We start from the raw sequence: 21,845 nt of genomic DNA, 5'->3' as shown, positions 1-21,845 counted from the left end.
ACTTTTAAGGCCTATTACCTGAGGAGGACCTTTGCCCAGGTTATTGTTGCAACTGAGGAAGACACTTAGAAGACACGGATGCAATTCTGAAAGGATTACATCTTGTAATCAAGAACATTGTTTGGGCTTGAGATGATGTCACCAAGGAGTGGCATCCGGAAGAAGACACTCAAAAAATTCATCCATAACTCCAGAGGATTTGCCAAGGGTGATGAGATTGCAGAAATCAGCAAGGCTGTAGTTGAGATGGCAAACAACTTTAACCTGGGTGCAGATGAGGATGACACTGAGGAGCTCCTATAGGTAGTTCCTGGGGAATTGAATAACGTGGAGTTGTTGGAACTGTAACAAGAATGCATAGGTAAAGAAGAGGCAAGAGAAAAGAAAACTGCAGGAGAAGAAAAAGAAGAAGAACCCCCAAGAAAATTCACAATGGGTGGGTTAGCAGAGGCTTTTGCAGACATCAAAAAGCTCCTTAAATGTTTGAAAATATGGACCCCAATACCAAAAAGTTCTCATTGACAGGGAGGAATGTTCATGGTGCATTATCTGCTTGCAAGTAAGTCTATGGTGGAAAAAAACCAAGCAAACCACCATGGACATATTTCTGAAAAGAGTGAGACCTCCTCCTCAAGAAGAGCCGCAGGCTGCTCCTTCAGGAGGTGTTCCAGAAGAAGCATTTTTATCATAGGAGATGACAGCTCCATGCATGTTATTGCTCCTAAAGACCTTCCAGTGGGACAAGATGTGGAGGTGGAAGACAGTGATATTGAGGATCCTGACCCTGTGTGGGCCTAGGCTAATGTCTGTGTTTGTGTCTTAGTTTTTAACAAAAACTTTTAAAAGGTAAAAGAAATTAAAAAACATTTAAATAGAAAAAAGCTTATAGAATAAGGATCAAAAAAAATTTTGTACAGCTGTACAATGTGTTTGTGTTTTAAGCTAAGTGTTATTACAGAAGAATCAAAAAGTTTAAAAAAGTTAAAAAGTTTATCAAGTAAAAAAATTACAGTAAGCTAAGGTTAATTTATTATTGAATAGAGAAATGTTTTTATAAATTTGGTGTAGCTTAAGTGCACAGTGTTGATAAGGTCTACAGCAGTGTACAGTAATGTCCTCGGCCTTCACATTCACTCTCCGCTGACTCACCCAGAGCAACTTCCAGTCATGCAAGCCCCATTGACGGCAAATGTCCTATACAGGTGTACCATTTTTAATCTTTTGTACTGTATTTTTACTGTGCCTTTTCTGGGTTTAGATATGTTTAGATACACAAATACCATTGTGTTACAGTCGCCTACAATATTCAGCACAGTAACATGCTGTACAGGTTTGTCACCTGGGAGCTATACCATAGGTGTGTAGTAGGCTATGCCATCTCAGTTTGTGTAAGTACACTCCATGATGTTCACACAATGATGAAATCACCTAATGATGCATTTTCAGAACTTATTCCCATTGTTAAGTGACACGAGTGCATAGAACTCCACTGAGAGGGTGACGAAAACTGTCAGTCATAAACAGGCTAATGGGTATCCAAATAAGAGCCACCTGTCTATGCCTAGATAAAGTGTCAGAGGGAGATAAATGTTATTTGAATGATGAAATATTTCTTATTTTCTTTTTGCTTTCCATATAGTCCAACTTTTCTATGGTATGAAAAATTATATTTTGTAACTTTAAGGAATAAATTTTGTTAAGTATAACATGAGTTTTGAGAATTATACAGATACATATATAGCTCAATACATTTTCACAAAGTGAGCATTCTTGTGTAACCACAATATACAATGAGAAATAAAATATTACTGTATCAAAAAAGTTCCACTTCTGCTCTATCCCCGTAGCTGGGCTTGCGAGGGTAACTACCATGTTGACTTCTATCACTGTAGATTAGTTTTTCCTATTTTTTAACTTTATTAAATAGATTCATATGATACCTGCTGTCTTTGGTCTGGTTTCTTTTGCTCAATATATTATTGTGTGTAGTTGTTTTTTGTTTTTTTTTTTGGTCAGTTTTGTTTCATTTTTTAGTTTGTTCTTATTCATCACTGTATAGATACAGTTGTCTCTCGGTATCCATGGGGGATTGGTTCCAAGACCCCCACAGTTACCAAAATCAGCAGATAGTAAACATAATGCACAACTTGTGGTTGGTTGAATCTGTGGAGATGAAACTTGTGGATTGAGAGGGCCGACTGTATTCACTCTGTAAGTAAGACACAATTCACTCATCCATTCTAATATTGATATACATTTGTACATTTGACTGTTTTTCTCTTACTAATGATGCCATTATGAATATGTATATGCATGTTCTTTCTACATATATGCTTACATTCCTGTTTTATATATATATGTATATATATATAAGAGTGGACCTGCAATGTCATAGGGTATACTTCGTTCAGCTTTAATAGACACAAAGTGTTTTGGAAAATGGCTATGCACATTTCTAGTCCTACCAGGAAATTGAGAATTTCAATATTTCCGCATCTTAATCAAGATGTAATTTTAATTTTCCTGACTAAAAAGATGTTGAAGAGACTTTTATAGTTTACTTGCATATCTGACCCTCTTTTGTTCCACCTCACATAACCTGGGCCTTTTTATTTCCATCATTGTCATGAAAAACAGATGCTCGATGGATTAATCTGATAACACATTGCTTCAACTGCATCCTGTGTTTTTGGTTTCCTGTTATGGACCTAAGATACTGGGGAGATGCCTGCCAGAACCTTCTCAGCCATTCTGACACATGTGCAAGGGGGTTAATACCATAAGGGGCAGGCATTAGCCATAGGAGAACATGAGTCGCTGGATAAATGTTTCTTTCCTCTCTCACTTAGGCAGACTATGTCAAGGTGCAATCTACATGACTTCTCAGAAGGTGCCCTGAGAATTGTTCCCAAATTGGCCATAGCAATAACAGACTCAGTAACATAGCCTGCTTTTCCTTTTCTGTTTCACACTTTCCAGGACCCTGGTCATATTCTTTTGACTTCCTTCCTAAAGTAAACTACTTGCACAGTCATTGATGTTATGGGAGAGCACAAGCTTAGAGAATTGGTCATTTGGAGATGTGTTCGAGATTTTGTGAGCTTTTATTGTTTCTTTTTTCTTGTTGAGTTGCAGAATGCTTGTGGTAGGCCAAATATAGCCCCTAAAAGATATTCACATTGAATCTGTGGAATGTGTTAATGTTACCTTATTTGGAGAAAAGGGTCTGTGCAGTTGTGCTTAAGTGAAGGACTTTGAGATGAGGAAATAACCCTGCATCTAAATAATCCTGGGTCCTAAATCCAATGACAAGTGTCCCTGTAAGAGAAAGACAGAGGGAGATGAGAGACAGACAGAAGAGGAGAAGACAATGTGAAGATAGAGGCAGAGATTGGAGTAATGTGGCCAGAAGACAAGAAATGCCAAGAGCCACCAGGGCTGAAAGAGGCAAGGAATGATTTTCTCATAGACCCCCAAATGGGAGTGGGGCCCTGAAGAGATCTTGATTTTGGAATTCTACCCTCCAGAACTGTGAGACAACACATTTTTGTTCTTCTAAGCCACTCAGTTTGTGGTCATTTGTTACAGCAGCCCTAGGAAACTAACACAATGCTGTTTATATATTGTGGAGATGAGTTCTTTGATATATGTGTGCTAGTATCTTCCAAATGGTATCTTTTAATGAATGGTTGTTCATCATTTTAATGCAATTCTGTTACGAATCTTTTATGGTTACTGTGTTTTGTGTCCTACTTAAGAATTCTTTGTCTATCTAAAGGTCTTAATTATTTGGTCCTTTGTTAGCTTCCAGAATTTTTATTGTTTCAACTTTAAAATTTAGATATACCAAATATCTCACATTGGTTGTTTTTTGTTTTGTTTGTTGTGTGTGTGTATGTGTTTGTGGGTACATGTGTTGCTTTTAAAATTTGCCTTTTTTCTTTTCTACTTTGTTTTGTTGTTTATATGTTTTCTTTTATCAAGCATTTCACATTGTTTGCCTGAATTTTTTGTTTTGTTCTGTTTTATTTTACTCTGTCTGGTATTCATATAACTTCTTGAATCTCTGGCATGGTATTTTAAGTCAGTTTTGAAAAACTTGTGCCAAATCTCTCTTCAATTATTACTTTTTCCTTTCTATTTCTTTCTCTCCTTCAAGAATTCAGGTATGCTGGACTTTCTTTTTGTAAACTGTTTCTCACGTTCTCTTAGGTCACTTTCTGTACTTCCCATTTGGATTATTTACATTTCAGCCCTGTGAAGTTTAAAAATTGGTGAATGCCTTGAAGGGAAAATCAGCGCATAAGCTAAACTCTCTTCTCTGAGCTTTCTTATTTATTTGAGATGGTGGCATTTTCATTTCTGTCTGACATGCATGGTGCCTCTCAGTAATTTCATCCAGTTCTTCCAGTTATACCTAGAGGGAGAAATAGTCTGATCCATCATGCTCTAAAGCAGAATCGCTACTTTTTAAATGTGTATTTTTCATTGAAGTATAGCATTGAATACAAACTGTATAATTGTGCTTAGACTTTTCACCAAGTAAATACAGCCATCCCCAGCTCACAGATAAAGAAACAGAGCAGTTTCAGCAATTCAAAATATCCTCTTGTGCCCCCTCCCTCTTACTAGTCACCCAAGAGTCATAAATTTACTTCTAAACCCGTTTTCACTTTTCTCTGTTTTTGATTTGTGAAGAAATAGAATCAGATATTAGAATGGACTTATGAATTCAATATTATATTTGTAAGATTTATCCATATTATTACATATAATTCCAGATCATTGATTCTCAGTCTGATAGTGTATTGCATTATTTAAATGCAGCACAATTTATTATTCATCCCTCTCTCGGTGGACAGTTGGGTTGTTGCTTGTTTTTGCCTATTTGGTATAATGCTGCTATGAAGATCCATGTATGTGTCTTTTTTTATCTTTTGTAACATTGGCACCTGAGCTAAAATTTGTTGCTGTTGCCAATCTGGTTTTTTTTTGCTTTTTTTGCTTCTTCTTCTCCCCAAAGCTCCCCAGCACATAGTTGTATATTCTAGCTGTAGGTCCTTCTGGTTGTGCTATGTGGGATGCCACCTCAGCATGGCCTGACAAACAGTGCCACGACCGCACCCAGGATCCGAACCAGCGAAACCCTGGGCCGCTGAAGAGGAGTGTGTGAACTTAGCCACTTGGCCAGCTCTAGATATGTATCTTTTGATGATCAATAGTCTACATTTCTTTTGGTTGTAATCCAGTTACAGGCTGGATTTTGGAGTCATAAAATACAGTAATATTTAGATTTAATAGTTAGCAGTACCACCCGAGAGTTTTCTAGTGATTTTACCATTTCTTACCAGCTAAGTGTTAGAATTACACAATTTTACAAGCATACTTCTCATCTTTGCCAAAACTTGCCTTTCTTAGTCAGTTTATTATTTGCCATTCTGGTATGTGTCTAGTGGTATCTCTTTGTGATTGAATTTGCATTTCTTGAAGAGTAATGAAAACAAATACACATTCATAGATTGATTTGCAACTTGGATTCATATTTTTTTGACTGCTATTTAAGTGTTTTGTTTCTTTTTCTATTAAATTGTCTACCTTTTTATTACTGTCTTCTAGAAGCTCGTTATATACTCTTTGTGGTTTTTTTTTTTTTGAGGAAGATTAGCCCTGAGCTAACATCTGCTGCCAATCCTCCTCTTCTTGCTGAGGAAGACTGGCCCTGAGCTGACATCCGTGCCCATCTTCCTCTACTTTATATGTGGGATGCCTACAACAGCATGGCTTGCCAAGCGGTGCCATGTCCACACCTGGGATCTGAACCAGCAAACACCGGACCGCAGAAGCAGAATATGCACACTTAACTGCTGTGCCACTGGGCCGGCCCTCTTTATATATTCTAGATAGCAGTACTCTTTTGAATATATGTGATACAAATATCTTCTCCCTATCTCTGGATTAATCATCATTATTTAATAGTATCTTTAGATTAGTATAAATTTTTAGGTAATATTATTATTTCTTTACATTTTTCTTCTTTCAAGTTTATTATCGCCAACAATTAATACTCCCAGAATCAATGTTTGTATATTTGTGATGGGGGGAAAGGAGATTAACGTTTTTTTGTATTGATATACAGTTGGCCTAGAATAATTTATTGAACAAAATTTTTCTTTATTGCACTGTAGTAATACCATTGTCATAAATTAGGAGACCGTATGCATTGGTCTATTTCCAGGCCCTTTATTCTGTTCCAATAATTTATTTTTTTGTTATTGCATCGCTTCTCTTTATTAATTGCTATAACTTCATAAAAAGTCTTGATTTCTGATAGAATGAGTGATCTAAGTTTGTTCTTATTATATATTGCCTTAAATATCTTAGCCCCTTGTTATTATGGAATAAGTTTTTTTTTTTTTTTTTTTTTTAAAGATTTTTTTTATTTTTTCCTTTTTCTCCCCAAAGCCCCCCGGTACATAGTTGTGTATTCTTCGTTGTGGGTTCCTCTAGTTGTGGCATGTGGGACGCTGCCTCAGCGTGGTCTGATGAGCAGTGCCATGTCCGCGCCCAGGATTCGAACCGACGAAACACTGGGCCGCCTGCAGCGGAGCGCGCGAACTTAACTACTCGGCCACGGGGCCAGCCCCTGGAATAAGTTTTTAAATCAACTTTTCAATTTGTACAAGAATATTCTTCTGGGGTTTTGATTGTGACCTCATTGATTCCATGGATAAATTTGGAGAGTATTGAATGTTTATAATATTGAGGCTTCTGATCTTTGAACGTGGTATACATAGGTCTCCTTTTATTTAGCCCTATTTAATTTGTCTCAAAAATTTTTTGTAATTTTTAGTATAGAAGAATAGCTCATATTTAGTTATACTGTCAGCCCACCATATCTGCAGGTTGCATATCCAGAGAGTCAACCAACAGCAAATAGAAAAGCCTACAATGGTTGCATCTATACTGAACATGGACAGACTTTCTTTTCTTGTCATTATTCCCTAAGCAATACAGGATAACAACTATTTACACTGTGTTAGAGATTATAAGTAATCTAGAGATGATTTAAACTATATGAGAGGATGTGTGCAGGTTACGTGCAAATACTATGCCACTTTATATATGGGATTTGAGCATCTGCAGATTTTGGTATCCTCAGGGGGTCCTGGAACCAATCGCCCACAGATACTGAGAGACAAATGCATATATTTCCAATTATTTGGTATTTTTGATGATATCGTAGATGATATCACCTTTATAATGTTACTTTTTAGCTTTTGTAGATTTATTACAGTGCAATCGATTTTTGGATATTGACCTTGTATCTAGTTGCCTTTCTAAACACATAGTAATATTAATATTTTGTCCATAAGTACTTTTGGAATTTTCTCTGTACCATTCATGTTCCATTCATCTATGTCAAAAGAAAGAATTTATTATAGGTGGTTGTTTAAATGATTACAGACAAACTGAAAAGTTGAAGAGAAGACAATAGGATAGTAATTGCAAAAAGCATCAAAAGTATGTAGTACAGTGGGAACAAAGGAAAGAGATTGGATTATTTGAATATAAGTTATTTTAAATAATTGTAGCTTTGTGGATTATTATATGCACTTTTGTTAGTTCGTTAATCTTTTTGTTTTCTTGCTTCTTTTTACTACATTTGCTTTTAATTAATGTTTCTAACTTCCTGAGCTATTTACTTATACTATTAATTTATTATCTACTTTTCTAATTTATAATTTTCTAATGTTTATATTACAGAGTTTTACTGTTTCTCTAAGCACAACTTTAGCTTGAATTCCTGATGTTTTGACATTTAGTGTTTTCATTATTGTTCAGTTAAAAACATTTCTCATTTTGACTGTTTTTATTTCTTAATTTCTAAAGCCTGGTAGATTTTCTAAGTTATTAATTTTAATAAGGTTTTCTAATTTACTAATTTTAATTAATTTTTAAAATTTCCTTCCATTGTGGCTACAGGAGATCATCTACATTATTTCAGTTCTTGGAAATTTGTTGAGGTAATTAAATTTGGGAAACACAACGTGAAATTTCAAAGAATATATAGTCTGTGGCTTCTGTTTTTCAGAACTGCTCTACCCTTGCTAGTTTTTTTCCTGCTTCTTTTTTCAGTTACTGAAAGAGATATGTTTAATTTTCCACTATAATTGGTGATTTGACTATTTTATTATGTCTTATTTTGCTTTATATCTTTTGAGGTTATGCTAACAACTCTATACTCATTCAAAACTGTTATTTTTTTCCCAGTTGATTTGATTATTTTATCATTTTCTGAAGTTCCTCATTCTCTCTAGCATTATTTCATAAAGTATACTTTCACTGGTGATGAATTGCTCCAATCCTATTTTCTCTTTTCTGCAAATTTTTCCTGTTTTCTTGAACAAATCAATCAATTATTTTAAGGTCTTTGACTACCAAATCTAATATTTAGGTCACTCATGTGTCTATTACTATTTTTGGTTTAATTTTTTAAAACTTGATTTTGAATGATATTTTCCTTTCTCTTGGTATATTTAGTAATTTTTGTTTGAATTCTGAACACCTAATAAACTTAAGAGCCTGGTCTTGCTCCAGAGAGGTTCAGCCTTTCCTCTGCTACACGGCAGAGTGTGGGGATAATAAGTGTAATTCAATTAGAGACTGAGCTGAATTGAGTGTGGTTTGCAGTTTTTCTAAATCTCTGGTCACCTAAATTGTAGCTCTGCAGGGATTAAAAGCTGACGTCCTGGTTTTGTTGTGTTTGCCATGCTCCTGGAAAATACCAGTCTATAATCCTTGTCTCTGTGGCACGCTGAGACTGCCAACAATAAAGCTTTTCTTTTCAGAAGCAGTCTGCTGCTTTTTCTGTTACCCGGAAGTAGACTTTTGCTAGCCAGACTAAAGCCCAGATACCTACCCTCTTGCCTCTGTGCCCATAATTGTCAAATGTACTCAGGGAAAATATAGCTGCGGTCTCCTTGTGTTGCTGTAATTCTCCACTCTCCACAATCTCAGGTTCTAATACTTGATGCTTCAACATTACTGTATGGTTTTTCTTAGATTTTATGGCTTTTTAAATTGTTCTAATATGGCCTCTCCTTCGTAACTATCGGTGAAAGCCCTCTTTCCAGGATTTTTTTCATGTTACCAAAATTTAAGTATTTTAAAAAATATTACTTGATCCCAGATTTGATACTAAGATTATAAAAAGTGAAATATTGTTTCCCTACTATCAATTAGCGATGAAGCTCATTTGCAGTGACAGAAATTACTTTTCTCTGATTCTGCCTCCATATTGAAATATATGAACCTTATCACAGACAAACCTAGATTCAGTATCAATTGCAAGTGAGAATGACCAAACTTAAAATAGTTTATACATAATGGAAATATATCGGCTCACATATGTATGGTACTGGAAATCATCTGCTTCTTACCTGGCTAGATGCAGTGGATCATTGTTGTTAGCATTCTGTATTTCTCCAGCCACTTCTTGTCTTTACTTCACTGTGTTTCTCTTTTAATACTAATATTATTTTTCTTCCTTTAGCTGGCTTATTATTTTTCTAAGTAAAGATAGCTACAATACTTCCAAGGAGTATTAGCCTTAAAGCTTTTGATCCCAAAAGAAGGACAGCACTGTATGCCTCCATTAAACAAATCTTATAGAATAAAATTGTTTCTGTCTAGGTTATAGGGAAATTGGTGCCATGTCTAGTCATTCTTTGGCCTTCCACTCTTTTGAGTATGTGGTTGTCATAACGATGTGATTAGAGCTTCAATGATTTATGACAGCATGAGTAAAGTATCACATGAGCTAGGGTAGGGGATGTTACTCATTTGAAAGAGTATTAAGCAGGTAAATAAAAGAGATGGTTACTGCATCTGTTCAGAACTCTTTGTTACTTACAACCATTTAATGTAGTTTTATCCCTGATAATTATGTTCAAACTACTTTGCATAATCTGCAAAACTTTTTTCCGTTTAATTTTAAACCTTGTTTTCTGTGTTTCTTCCTATTGGAAGAGGACGTGGCTGATGGTTGACCTTTGAGCTAGACCCAGACAGTTGGAGGTTCCTCACCCCCTCAACTGTCCTTTGAACGCACAATCTGCCCACCATTCCCTAAGTGGGAGCCTTTTTCAAGGACGCAGCCTTGAGAGAGCAGTGTGTTATTAGGTGGTATATGTGGCTGAACCCAGTTGAGGCCTCTATCTAAACTTTTAAGATTCTGGCTGGTGGGTGTAGAAATCTGCTCATCTTGTGGCCACCAGAGAAAAACTTCGTATGACTTAAAATTAAATACAAAATGGAGATCAGATTTGAGAATTCCCTGAGCAGACAAAACAATTTAAGCCATGGAAGCAAAACTGAATCTAGCTTATTTCATGAACATAAGCAACACTTAGCTTATTTCTTGTAAAGGACTCTGACAATCATAAAAGAAACTTGAGTTATCTTCCTAAAAATGGTATGAGATAATCACATTTAACTATGCCCTGCAGTCTGGAAAGTCCCATTGTAATAAACAGTCATTACAGAGGGTAAAAATTCCTCATTTTTGCTTTATAAACCATCCTGTAACTTCATGCTTCTGAGTTTCATATCAGTCTTTCAATTTGGAATCTCCCAATTTGCGAACTGTTGTTATATGCATGATAAATTCTTGGTATATACTGTTTATTGATTTGGTGGTTTTAATTTTGCTATTTCTGGATTGTTGACATATATAACTTCCCTTGCTCATCAAATTTACCACCTGTCAATCTGGAGTGGACTGCCTCTTTCTTCGACCTCTCATTGCCCTCCGTGTACAGGGACCAGTTTCAGATTCCCCTAGGAAGCTCCCGAGTTTGTGAAGCAACACTTCCACACATAGTATTTGATCTCTCATAATCACCCCACTTGTGCTTTCTCAGATGGCTCAGGTTTCAATAAGCCTATGAATCTGAGCAAGTTCTAGAACTCCTAATAGCTTTGTTCACATAAAAAACTCAAACATCTACTCATTTGTGAAATCCTTTCTTAGCTAACTAAAGAAATTTAAGTATTTTTCCAGTTCATTGTAAATATTTGAGTATTTGTGTGTATGTATGTGCTTCCCATTAACTCATTTTTTTTTCTGCTAAGGAAAAAATCCAGTTCTTCATCTGATATGAAGTTTTTGTACATCCCACTTGATAACAATGAGCTAAGATGGCCCTAATTTCTAAAAGATATTTCCTGGACTTTCCTAATCATGTAAATGACTGAAGTTTTCTGTCTCTCTAAATTAATACGTTGTCAGATGACCCTATTCTCCAAAAGTCAGTGTTTCTTTTGCTGAATTCTTCATGTCTATGGTTACAGGAAGGAAATTTTGAATTGTTTTAATGAGAAACATCATTTAGTACTTATTTTGAAGCTGAAAAAGGATTTTTGTGTAGCATAATGCCATTTCTTACATGTTAAAAATTGCTTTCTTGAGAATGGAATGTTATTCTGACTTAATCTTAAAGCATTATTCATTTATGGTTTTGCAATGTACTCCAAGATTTACAATGTTAAAGTTAGTCTCTTTTATCTTGTGTTTTCTTTAGTTGTGTATGAAGACACCTAGTGATATTCTCTATTATTTTTATCTTAAATTATTTGTTCATCATATATAATATCCATGCATTGCTAAAATGTTTCTTTTGCCTGTGTATATATTATAGAGGGCCCAAACTTATAGCATTTATATTACATCATTATCTAAGGCCTAAATCCTTTTCTGGCCATTGAAAGAGTCTCAGCAGATACCAGTATCTCACGTGAATAGTAAGGGAGAAGATGCCTTGAAGGAAAACATTGTGAAATGTGGTCACTGGTATAGTGGAAGAATGCCATTTTCTATTAAAATAATAGTAGGTATCACAGTGATTAAAGGCGGCTATGTCTGTGAGGGCATACTAAAACTTCTAGAGCCGATTTTGGAGTTTAGTTAAAAATATCTGTCCCTAATGGTGACAATATGATAAACAGCATGTCATTAATAAAATATCCTATGATTCTCTTACAAAGGGTCATAGCTACTGTTTTCCTCACATAACTAAGAAAAAAAAATAGAAAAACCAAGGGGCACACATGGAATTTCACAGTGAGAGTTGCAAAGAAAAAGAATTGCTATATGGATATATAATATTCATTTATAAATATTTTATAAGAGAAGGAATTAGAGAAAGGTAGGGGAAGAAAAGACAGATTTATCATTCAGATATTTGAAGACCTACTTAGACATTCAAAATTACAAAGAGAAAAAACTAGGAGACAGATGATCTAGCGAAGAAATATCCTGAGACATAATAATCTACTAGTAAACAAATATAAGTATTACAATTGGATTTGCTGAGGCCCACTTCAGTTAAAAATTACTACATTTATCCTAAAGATCTGAGGTGATTCCCAGAACTGCCCCCCATCAATTTTATAAAAATATAAAGAAATTTGATGCAGGACATTTGAGTAATATTAAGAAGGGTTTTCCTGGGGGTGAGAGGTAAGTTCTAAATTCCTTGAGGGTAAAAAACAAAAGAGTCCAAATTAGGATGATTGGATATTCCTGAAATGAAGAAAAGAGTGGGTTGTGTTTTTTTTAATATATGTCCAAGGCATAGACCGAACTTGCACGTGTGGCCTCAAATCAGAGATCGGCGTGGAATAACTTATAGAACTTTGATGCTGTGTGCCACAGCCTTGAGAAATGAGACAAGGAACTCTGAGAATAAGTTTGCAATTGTTGGAGTATAGGGCTCTGCTGTGAAAAGCATTCTTGAGTCTGCCCAGGACAGATTGCCTAACCATTGAGAAGCAGACCTCAGTAGCAGCATTCAGCAGCTGATGACAAACAGTGGTGATATCTAGAACCATTCTTCACAGTTTTTCCCAGGTTATCCACCACATAGGTTTGGATGCGACTTTTACAGTATCTTGTGTAAGATAAAGAGTAGCTCTAAATATAATAAAAATGGGATAGCCCACTAGCAAGATGAGTAGAGGCTGCAGGCTTAGCTACAGTTGGATCAATATCTATATTTCTTTCTCTCTTGTCCTGTAGTCTAAAATATATGCATACTCAAGTGAGTCTTTATTGACCTGATCATTGGGATGAATATCTTCTTTCCTGACTTGACAGTTGGAGAGCAGCTCTTCACTAGCTCTTGCTATAGGGCTTTGTAACCCAAATATGATCATCTGAACAGTGTGTAGCAAAACATTATTGCACAAGTCTGTTGAATTTATTTGGGACCAGCTGTCACGACCTCACCACCACCACAAGATTTCCATTTCTACACAATATTTCAGATATCTACAAAGTCCAACTATTAGTAATTTATGAAAATCAAGATTCAAAATCAAATACCGTATATATGTTTCACAAATTAGGGACTAAATAAATAATTGTTGAGTAAATTATGGGAACATTATAGTTTACTTAATAAACAACATTTTGTTATTACTTTATACTAAACTTAACATTTTGATAGTTAGTGTCCTGTTGTTTTGCTATTTTTAGCCTTTTGTAAAGAAGCACCATCAACTTAATTCTTCCAATACAGATAATACTATAGGAATGATAATTATTCTTTCATTTTATTAGAGATTGCTCCTCTATTTTCCACAACTTGAAATAGTAAGGCTTAGAAAATGTTCAAATAATAAACTATTAATTCATTTGCTGAAATTTAGCATAATATACTTTGGTACCTAGTATACTGGTAAATCCCTCCTAAAATTTCAAAGTGTTTTCATTGAGATAATGATATAAATGTCTGGATAATATGAGTGCATTTGTGAGTGTGTTTGTGTGTGCATGTTTCCTGGAAGCCCCCCACCTCTGCTCTTCTATCAATGGCTGGATTGTCCTTCTCCTGGTTATCAGAAAGTGCATTAGCAGGTGCTGTTACGTTGCTGCTAACAGCTTAGCAAAATGTTTTGTTTTTCAAAGCTGCACCTATGACTTCTGTGGATGTCACAGATATGGTTAAAAATTTGTTGTGTTGCAATCTTTGTGTGCTTCTGCTGTTTTCTCCAATTCCCTACCTGTCCTGGAGTATATAAAGCTGAAAACTAAGTTAGCCTAGCTTTTAATAATCCTTCTCATCATCATTTATTCTTTATGCTTTGAAGTGAATGGACAATACTGTATATTTATGCTCTTTTCCAAAAGTTGGGACTTGACTTGTTGGTTTTCAGTAAGAACCTGGAACTTCACTTTCTGAAGGTAATGGTTCTGATATTTCTCTTTCCTCTTTAAAATGATACAGATAGAATCAGTCAGATTTTTATTTGGATTCTAAAAAAGTAAATCTATGGAGAAACTTTTCTCCATCTACAGAAAGTTATCTTTTTTCCTTGTTAATGTGTTTCTTTAAAACTTCAAACCTGTGTACTCTTCCCTTCAATACTTGAGTATAGTCTATGTAATAGGCATTGTGTTAGATTCTGTTGAAGCTTAAACAAATATAGATTACTTACTTTAAAAGGTTTATGCCAGACAAAAGAGACTAATGTTTTAAAAGACAATTAGAAAGTAATGTAAAAAGAAAGTAAAAATAAAAATATAGTAATAGAAATATGAATAATAAATTATATGAGAACCCAGAAGAAACATCTAGTATTATTTCATAGAAGGCTACCAGAATGAGGTGAGACAGAGTTTAGTCTTAAAGAATGTGTAGGTGATTCACAGGAAGAAAAAAAATGTAACATTTGTGCATTTCTTTGTGGATTCAAAGCAAAGAAGTAATATGAAAATTAGTAAAGATCATCGAAGTTTCTTGAATTTTCTGTTTCAGGCGGAGAGTGATGTATAATGGCATAAGCAGGAGCATAGAAAGAGCTAGCCTGATGATTGAACTGGTTACAGAATTCCAGGGTGTAAATTATTTTATGCATTATTTGGACAACATTGTCTTTGTGCTTTTCTTACTGTTTACACACAGTGCTATTCTGATTCCTGAGGCTTTCTATGTGATCTTATTTTTTTTTCCTCACTGAAACTTTTTTAGGATTGTCAGTTATTTCGAAGTTTTCTGTAATTTCACATTGATGTGCCTTGTGATATTTCTTTGTGCATTAACTATACTGAGCTTTTATTGGACCCTTTAAATCTAGAAAATCCTATCATGTCTTAGAAATTTTTCTTGGACAATTCATCCCTGTATTTTCTTTGTTCTCTCTTTTTGATACACATGTAAGTCCCGTAATAAGTGGCTGGGACTGCTCTTCTAAGTTCACTCAGTATCCTTCACTGTTTTATAGCCCCGCCTCACTATCTACATTCTCCAATACTGTGTAAGTTTTCTTTCAAGCATTTGTTGGAGTAATAATATTCTTAATTTCCAAGAGTTCTTTCTTTACTTTTGAATTTCACTCTTTTGAGGGCATCCTATTGTTGATTTACGAATGCAAGTTATTTTCATCATCTCTGTATATTAATTGTGATTTTAGTTCTCTTTTCATATTTTCTTCTGCCTCTTGCATTTTTGTTTCATATCCAATTTACTTTTCTTATTTACGTATTTTGTTCTTTATCTTTCATTTTAGAACCTCTTTTCAAAGGTGAGATATTTACGGGTTATCTCCACATATTTAAGAGTGAGTCCTTTTAAAACTGAGAAGACATTTTGTATAAATTGGTGGAGCTGGTGAACCATTGGACTTCTAAATGATGTTTAGACAGGAATAAAACCGGTTCTTTGGGGGACTTCCAAATATCAATAGGAATTTCTTTCTGAGTCAGAAACTTGCCCCAGAGGAAATAATCCAGTATCTTGATAGGGCAGGGTATGAGGTGACAGGAAAAAGTGGGGATACCTAGTAGCTGGCACTCTCATTCTGTAATATCCAAACATTCACTTCATCTCTCAATGAATGAGGGTCATGTTGGCCCACAGCTGATTTTAGAGATAGTCTGTATCAGCCTTTCCAAACAGTATAACCTGTCTTTTGTCTAGATAGGAGTCATCTGCTGACTGTGCAGATGGAGGCATGGAATTAGCAAGTCTCACTGTGCAGTTTTTCCATTTCACTCAAATCCTTCTGTTTTCAGCTCCACCAGAACCTTGGCCTTCAGAGATAATTGATGTCTCTAATTCCTGAATCTTTCTGAGAAACTGTATTATAAATTACTTTACTTTGTGTTGGTTCCTCCTTTGAGAGTATTTAACCAAATGTAGAAGGCTGAAACGTAAATCATTTAGGATTTCTCATCTAATTTTCAACATCACAATTTATGTTGACATCTCTTCTGTTTTCTTCTCTTTACTGCTATTCTTAAGGGTTTCAGGAAGGAATAAAAATAAATGCAAATATTACTTTCACTATGTTTAATGAGAACTTCTTTCTTTTGTGTATTACTTTGTTAGACAATAAACTTAAATTATTTTTTAAAATTTCCCCAATATAAGTTGTTAGCACTTTTGCCCAAAGACCTTTGTCTCATTTCCAACCAAGTTATTTTAGAGGATATATTATTTTTAGATTTAAGGTGACAAATTGAATATAAGAAATAATTAAATTTACTAAATTATAAAAGTGATTCTTAATTTTATCAATTCATTAATCTGTGAACATAAAAAAAAATCCAAAACCTCAAGCCAAAAATAAATAAAATCAGAATTTTGTGATGATGGTCGTTCATCTATTTTTTAAAAGCTTCAAATATTAAATTGCGGACCCGGGAAAGCACTGGCACACATTTCTGGTTTGACACTCGTGGAGATTTAACATAGTCTAAAGGGAAGAAGACAATGACTGTTACCATCTCATTTGCTTTCATCATATGGATATAACTAATAAAGCTGATATGTAGAAATCTTGATGCAGAAGTTTTATACTGTACTTTCACTTACTTAAAAATACATTTCATATAATTGTAAATGACTACAATATTAACTAAGCATTTTAAATTTGCTGATTCATCTGTGAATACTTTTGAAAAAGATTACTAGATAATTATAGTATCTTGAATCACTGCCAAAAATCTTAATTAAAGTGGTTGTTTTACTTAAAATTCATTTGACTCGTTTGAGATCCTATACCTCACATGACAATTCCAGTTGATGAAGGCCCTGTGGCATCTTGGACAATCATGGTTTGGGCACCAGACATGTTTAATTGAATTTGGCCCATCATTTATTTAAATTTAGAGCTAAAAGATATTTTAAATTGGCTCTATGCTACTTTGAAAATTTACAAAGGGGTGTTTGGTTTTTTTCCTTTCCTCTCTCTCAGAGTGGGGACCATCTGTTTGTCATGGAAAGTCATAAAATAATATTTGATGTGAAATTTGCACTCCAAGTCTGACACTCAAGTTAAGTGGAGTTTTGGAAACTGATTATCTATAACATATCTAATTCATTTATATTTTAATTTTAATCCATCAGTGTCAAATAAAATGAATTATTTCAGTTTCAATTTCTAATGATCTTAACAAACTTCTGGTTGCTGAACTGGAAATTATGTCATGCTGTGTAGTGATGGTCTCCTGGATTAGCACAGCTGCCAGAATTTCATTCCTGTTTTCAAAAATAAATTACAACATTACACAAGCTCAATATCTTTAATTTTGGCATTGAAATAATGTCAGAGGCAACTTCATAAAAAGAAATATATTTCTTGTTAAGAAAAAAATCACATATAACTGAATTAATTATAAAAATAATGTTACGTATCAAGTTAGTTCCAAGTTAATAGATCAAGTAATTATGTACAGAAAAACTGGCAGAAAACTAAACATCTTAAATTGAATGCTTGCCACTCAGTAATTAGAAGCAGTGTTTGTTTGGGGGGAACAGATAGTAAAAGACACTAAATTTATGAAGCCTTCGAAGCTCCTTAACACCTGCCTTTGAATTTGATGCTTGCGGGATGGAAGCAGAGCACTTCCAGAAAGGCTGAGTTGTGAAGTTCAAATACCAAGCAGTGAAATATGAGAAGTGCTATGGTGTCTTACTTCTAAATTTGGAGAAATTTACAACTTTCATCCAGTTCATGATATTAATGTCACTGGCAGAAGAATCATCATATGGTTTAAGGAAATATGGCCACTGGGGAATTACTTTGATAATTCTTTCAAATTAGATTAATACAAATGGGGCCAAATTCTCAGGCCCTTCACTGTTAACAGAAAATCAACAAGAATAAAATGAGAAATAGTGAAAATAAAATAACAATGAAAGCCTCTTATTTCATTTGGAATCTCTGGCTGGTTAGCTGAGTAGGAATAGTACACCAATCTGTCTAAGATTCAGTATTGGCTCTCTCCCTGTTCCCCAACAGAGGCAGTTAGCTTCACTCTGTTCTGTGACTACAGAATACATCTGTTCCATGAGGAAAGGGTAATTTTTACCTTATTTACCATCATATCTCCAGCATCTAGGTTACGTGGACACATGGTGGCTGTCCAGTATCATGCGGATCAGCGAAAGACTGGATGGATTAATTAAAATCCCCAGACAGGAGAGAACAGATGATATGCACAACCCTACACCCATTAACAGCTACTTTGCATAAATTGGACAGAACTTGATCAGAACAACAGAACAACATCTTTTTTATCCAAAGGACAATACTTGGTGCCACTGATGAGACACAAAAATTGATAGCGAAAGGTATTTCAAAGAAGACAAGAGAATATGGAAATTTCCCAGTAGAGTTTATTCACATAAAAGTAAAACAATGTACAGTTCACTTGAAAAAGAGTGGATAATAAATTTTATTTGTGCCAGAATTCCAGAGAATAAAATAACTATTGATGTTATAGAAGATAGTTGGGGTTTATTCCCAAAACTTAACTTTCAATGAATGCCATTGGATATTAAGTTAACAGCCTAGTAAAATACCCAGGACTATATAGTCTGCTTTGTTCTGGAATCTTGAGAAAATGAGATATTTTGGTATTTCATACATTTTCAATATGTCAAACACATAGGATATGCTCACACACAATTTATTTTTTGATAAAATAAATTTGTTCCTCAGGAAAATCTTCTGTATATATGGGACTAATTATAATATGTAACATTTAAATTATTATAATTATGGAAATCAAAAAATGCAATATAATAAATTGAATCTTACCTAGAATATTTGTTTAAAATATTCTAATAATAAAGAGCTATCATTTAGTAAATTTTACATGTTTATGCAAAGTAAATAAAATGAAGAAGCAAGATATGAAATAGTTCTAGAGAAAAAGGAATTCCTTAACCTGTCTTTTTTTCTTTGACTCTAAAATAAGAAAAGATAACTAAATGGCCACCACAAAGGTTGAAATTGTGTTATAATTAATTTATAAATAATAATCAAATAAACTGAATCTAGGCACAAACGTTAAAGGATATACTGGTAAGACATATATATTAGGGCACACTAGAAATGATCTAAACATCCTGGTGGTAATTGCTGGAACTTAAACTTGTGGCAAGAGCAAGATTATAGTATAAGAAATGGAATTCTTTTTTCTTTTAATTTTCAAATAGAAATCAATGTTTTTGTCTGAACTTCAATACATCAAATATTACCACTCTTCAAATTTTATTCCTCATACCCACCCTCTGACATTTTTAACAGAGGTCTAAAATAACATACTCTTAAATGCAGAGAATTTGACTTTAAAACCTCATATAGCACAAAAATTTGACTTCTTTCTGCTTAAAAGAAATTTCGTATGGATGGTGCTGAAGAGTATGAATAATAAGAAACAAAACAATTCCTTCTTGCTTCATGCCATTTAAAAATCTATTATTGGCAGAGGAAAAGCACATTGAATATTCAAATCATCATGACATCAGAAGAGCAAAATTATAGTTGTTTATGTCAGCTGTTATAATACTTTTTCACTAAATATCGTATTTTATTTGACTTCTGTAATGTAAATACTGAAACACTACTTAAGACCACTTTTACATATGTCCAGTTTCCTGGGTTAGAATCTTAGCTTTAATTATATTTTAAAAGGGTTCGTGACAATGCAGAAGCATAGGAATCATTATCATACATTTTTAAAATTTCTAATTTAAATATCAAATGGACAACTTGACAAGACGGTATTTCACATCAATCATTTTAGTACCCTCTTTTATATGACTAGCAAAATACCAGCACTTAACATTTAGTCACTAATGTTTCTAAAAACTAAAGTTATGCTGTCAAAAATTTAAATGCTATGTCACCTCCTTCACAATCTATAAAAAACTAATGAGTAATTACTTTTTGGGGAAATAATGTAATGACTGCAGGCTTTACATTATTGTTGTTATTTAATTTGAAAATCAGGATTAATCATATTTAATATGCAACACTCTAGCTGTGCATAAATTTCCTACCTGGCTTTCCTCTCAAAATATCATCCAGTTTCTACTTAATTCTTTATTGTAATGAAGACTTTAGTCTTGAATCATCCTTATTTATTTTTTGACTGGTTAATTTGTAGAAGATTCTATTTTATCTTTTGGTATGTTATTTTATTTTATTTTTGAGCCAAAATGCATAAAATGTCACAAAAAAATGGAGTGCCAGAAAATTCTACTTTCCTCACAAATATTCTCTTCTTGAAGTGATCTTAAGTCATAGTCAGCTTTCAAACAGCCTCATCAGTATTTAGTCATTCTGATTTTACAGTTGGACCTATATCTTTCAATTGAAGAAATCCATTCAAATGAAGTTGCACCCCCCCATTTCATTTTCTAAAGAAAACATACCCTTTTTATTACTTTGACTTTTATTCAATTTAAACTTTTAAAAGCCAAAGTAGTCAGATGTTGATACTTATTCGAACTGAACATGTTTATGTTATTTTAGGTTTAGATTGTTTTACAGTTTAACATTCTTTTTTCAGAGCTGCTAGTAGAACTTGCTTGAATTTTTAAAATATTCAGTTCAATTTAAGTATTATTTCAACCTAAAGCATCATAACTATTCATTTTTGGAGAGAACGTGTAGATATATTAACCATGAATTGTAGTATACACAAGTAGAGCTTGTTGCTAAGTAACAAATATCTATTATCAGGGGAATGATATTACATCTTCTGGAACACAGAAAGAGCCAGGAAATGATCTCTGAGGAAAGGGATCAGTCACAAGTCTATCACAAACCTCCCATTACAGACGGTAGAGGAAAATTAATGGTCTAGGTTTTCTGGCTTAATAGGTTTCAGTCCCTGTCTTCTGGAAAACATGCATTTCAATTTTATCTACTCTGAATCACCATAGCACTTTAAAAGATTAAATATTATGAGGTCTACAGAATAGTAATTTAGAAATAAAATATTCCTTTTGCAGGTGCAGCCTGTCAGGTTGCTAACATTTAGTTAAGCTTTTACAGTCCACAGAAAAGCTTTCTGGGAAAATGAAGCCAGTAATTGTGGTAGTCACCTTAAACCATGCTTTGAATAATCTTCAGAAGCATTGCCAGTTTTCCCCTAGCTCAGATCTGGTAACTGGTGCTCAGATATATACACTATCAAATATGCACACGTATAATAAGTAATGAAGAAACGTTGAAGTCTCTTTTCCATAGGAATTATTTTATGGGAGTAAATTAAAATATATTTAATGCTCTTTTTAATGTTTTCCTTGCCCATATACAAGCATGAATCTTACATAAATAAGATGATACCCTAGTCTAATTCCTCATATCTTTTACTCCATTAATTCATTAATTCAACAAATATTTATTTAGAGCCAAATATTTGCTCTTCCTGAGGCATAGTTGTGAACATGAGCGGTCGCAACTGTACCAGCCCCCAAATCCAACAATTATTTTTCTTAATGTTGAAATGGCAGAAATGTTTCCTTATAAATCATCACAAAGCA

At 34.0% G+C, this 21,845-nt stretch overlaps 1 pseudogene; it reads left to right on the top strand.

Annotated features, from left to right (window-relative positions):
* Nucleotides 1-531: 531 nt before the first annotated feature.
* The window catches only part of LOC106839707 (myosin-9 pseudogene), a 34,539-nt pseudogene continuing 13,225 nt past the window's right edge, over nucleotides 532-21,845 (top strand).

Source organism: Equus asinus, chromosome 16, assembly GCF_041296235.1.
Source record: "Equus asinus isolate D_3611 breed Donkey chromosome 16, EquAss-T2T_v2, whole genome shotgun sequence".
Lineage (NCBI taxonomy): Eukaryota > Metazoa > Chordata > Mammalia > Perissodactyla > Equidae > Equus > Equus asinus.
This window is presented reverse-complemented; position numbering and strand designations above follow the sequence as displayed.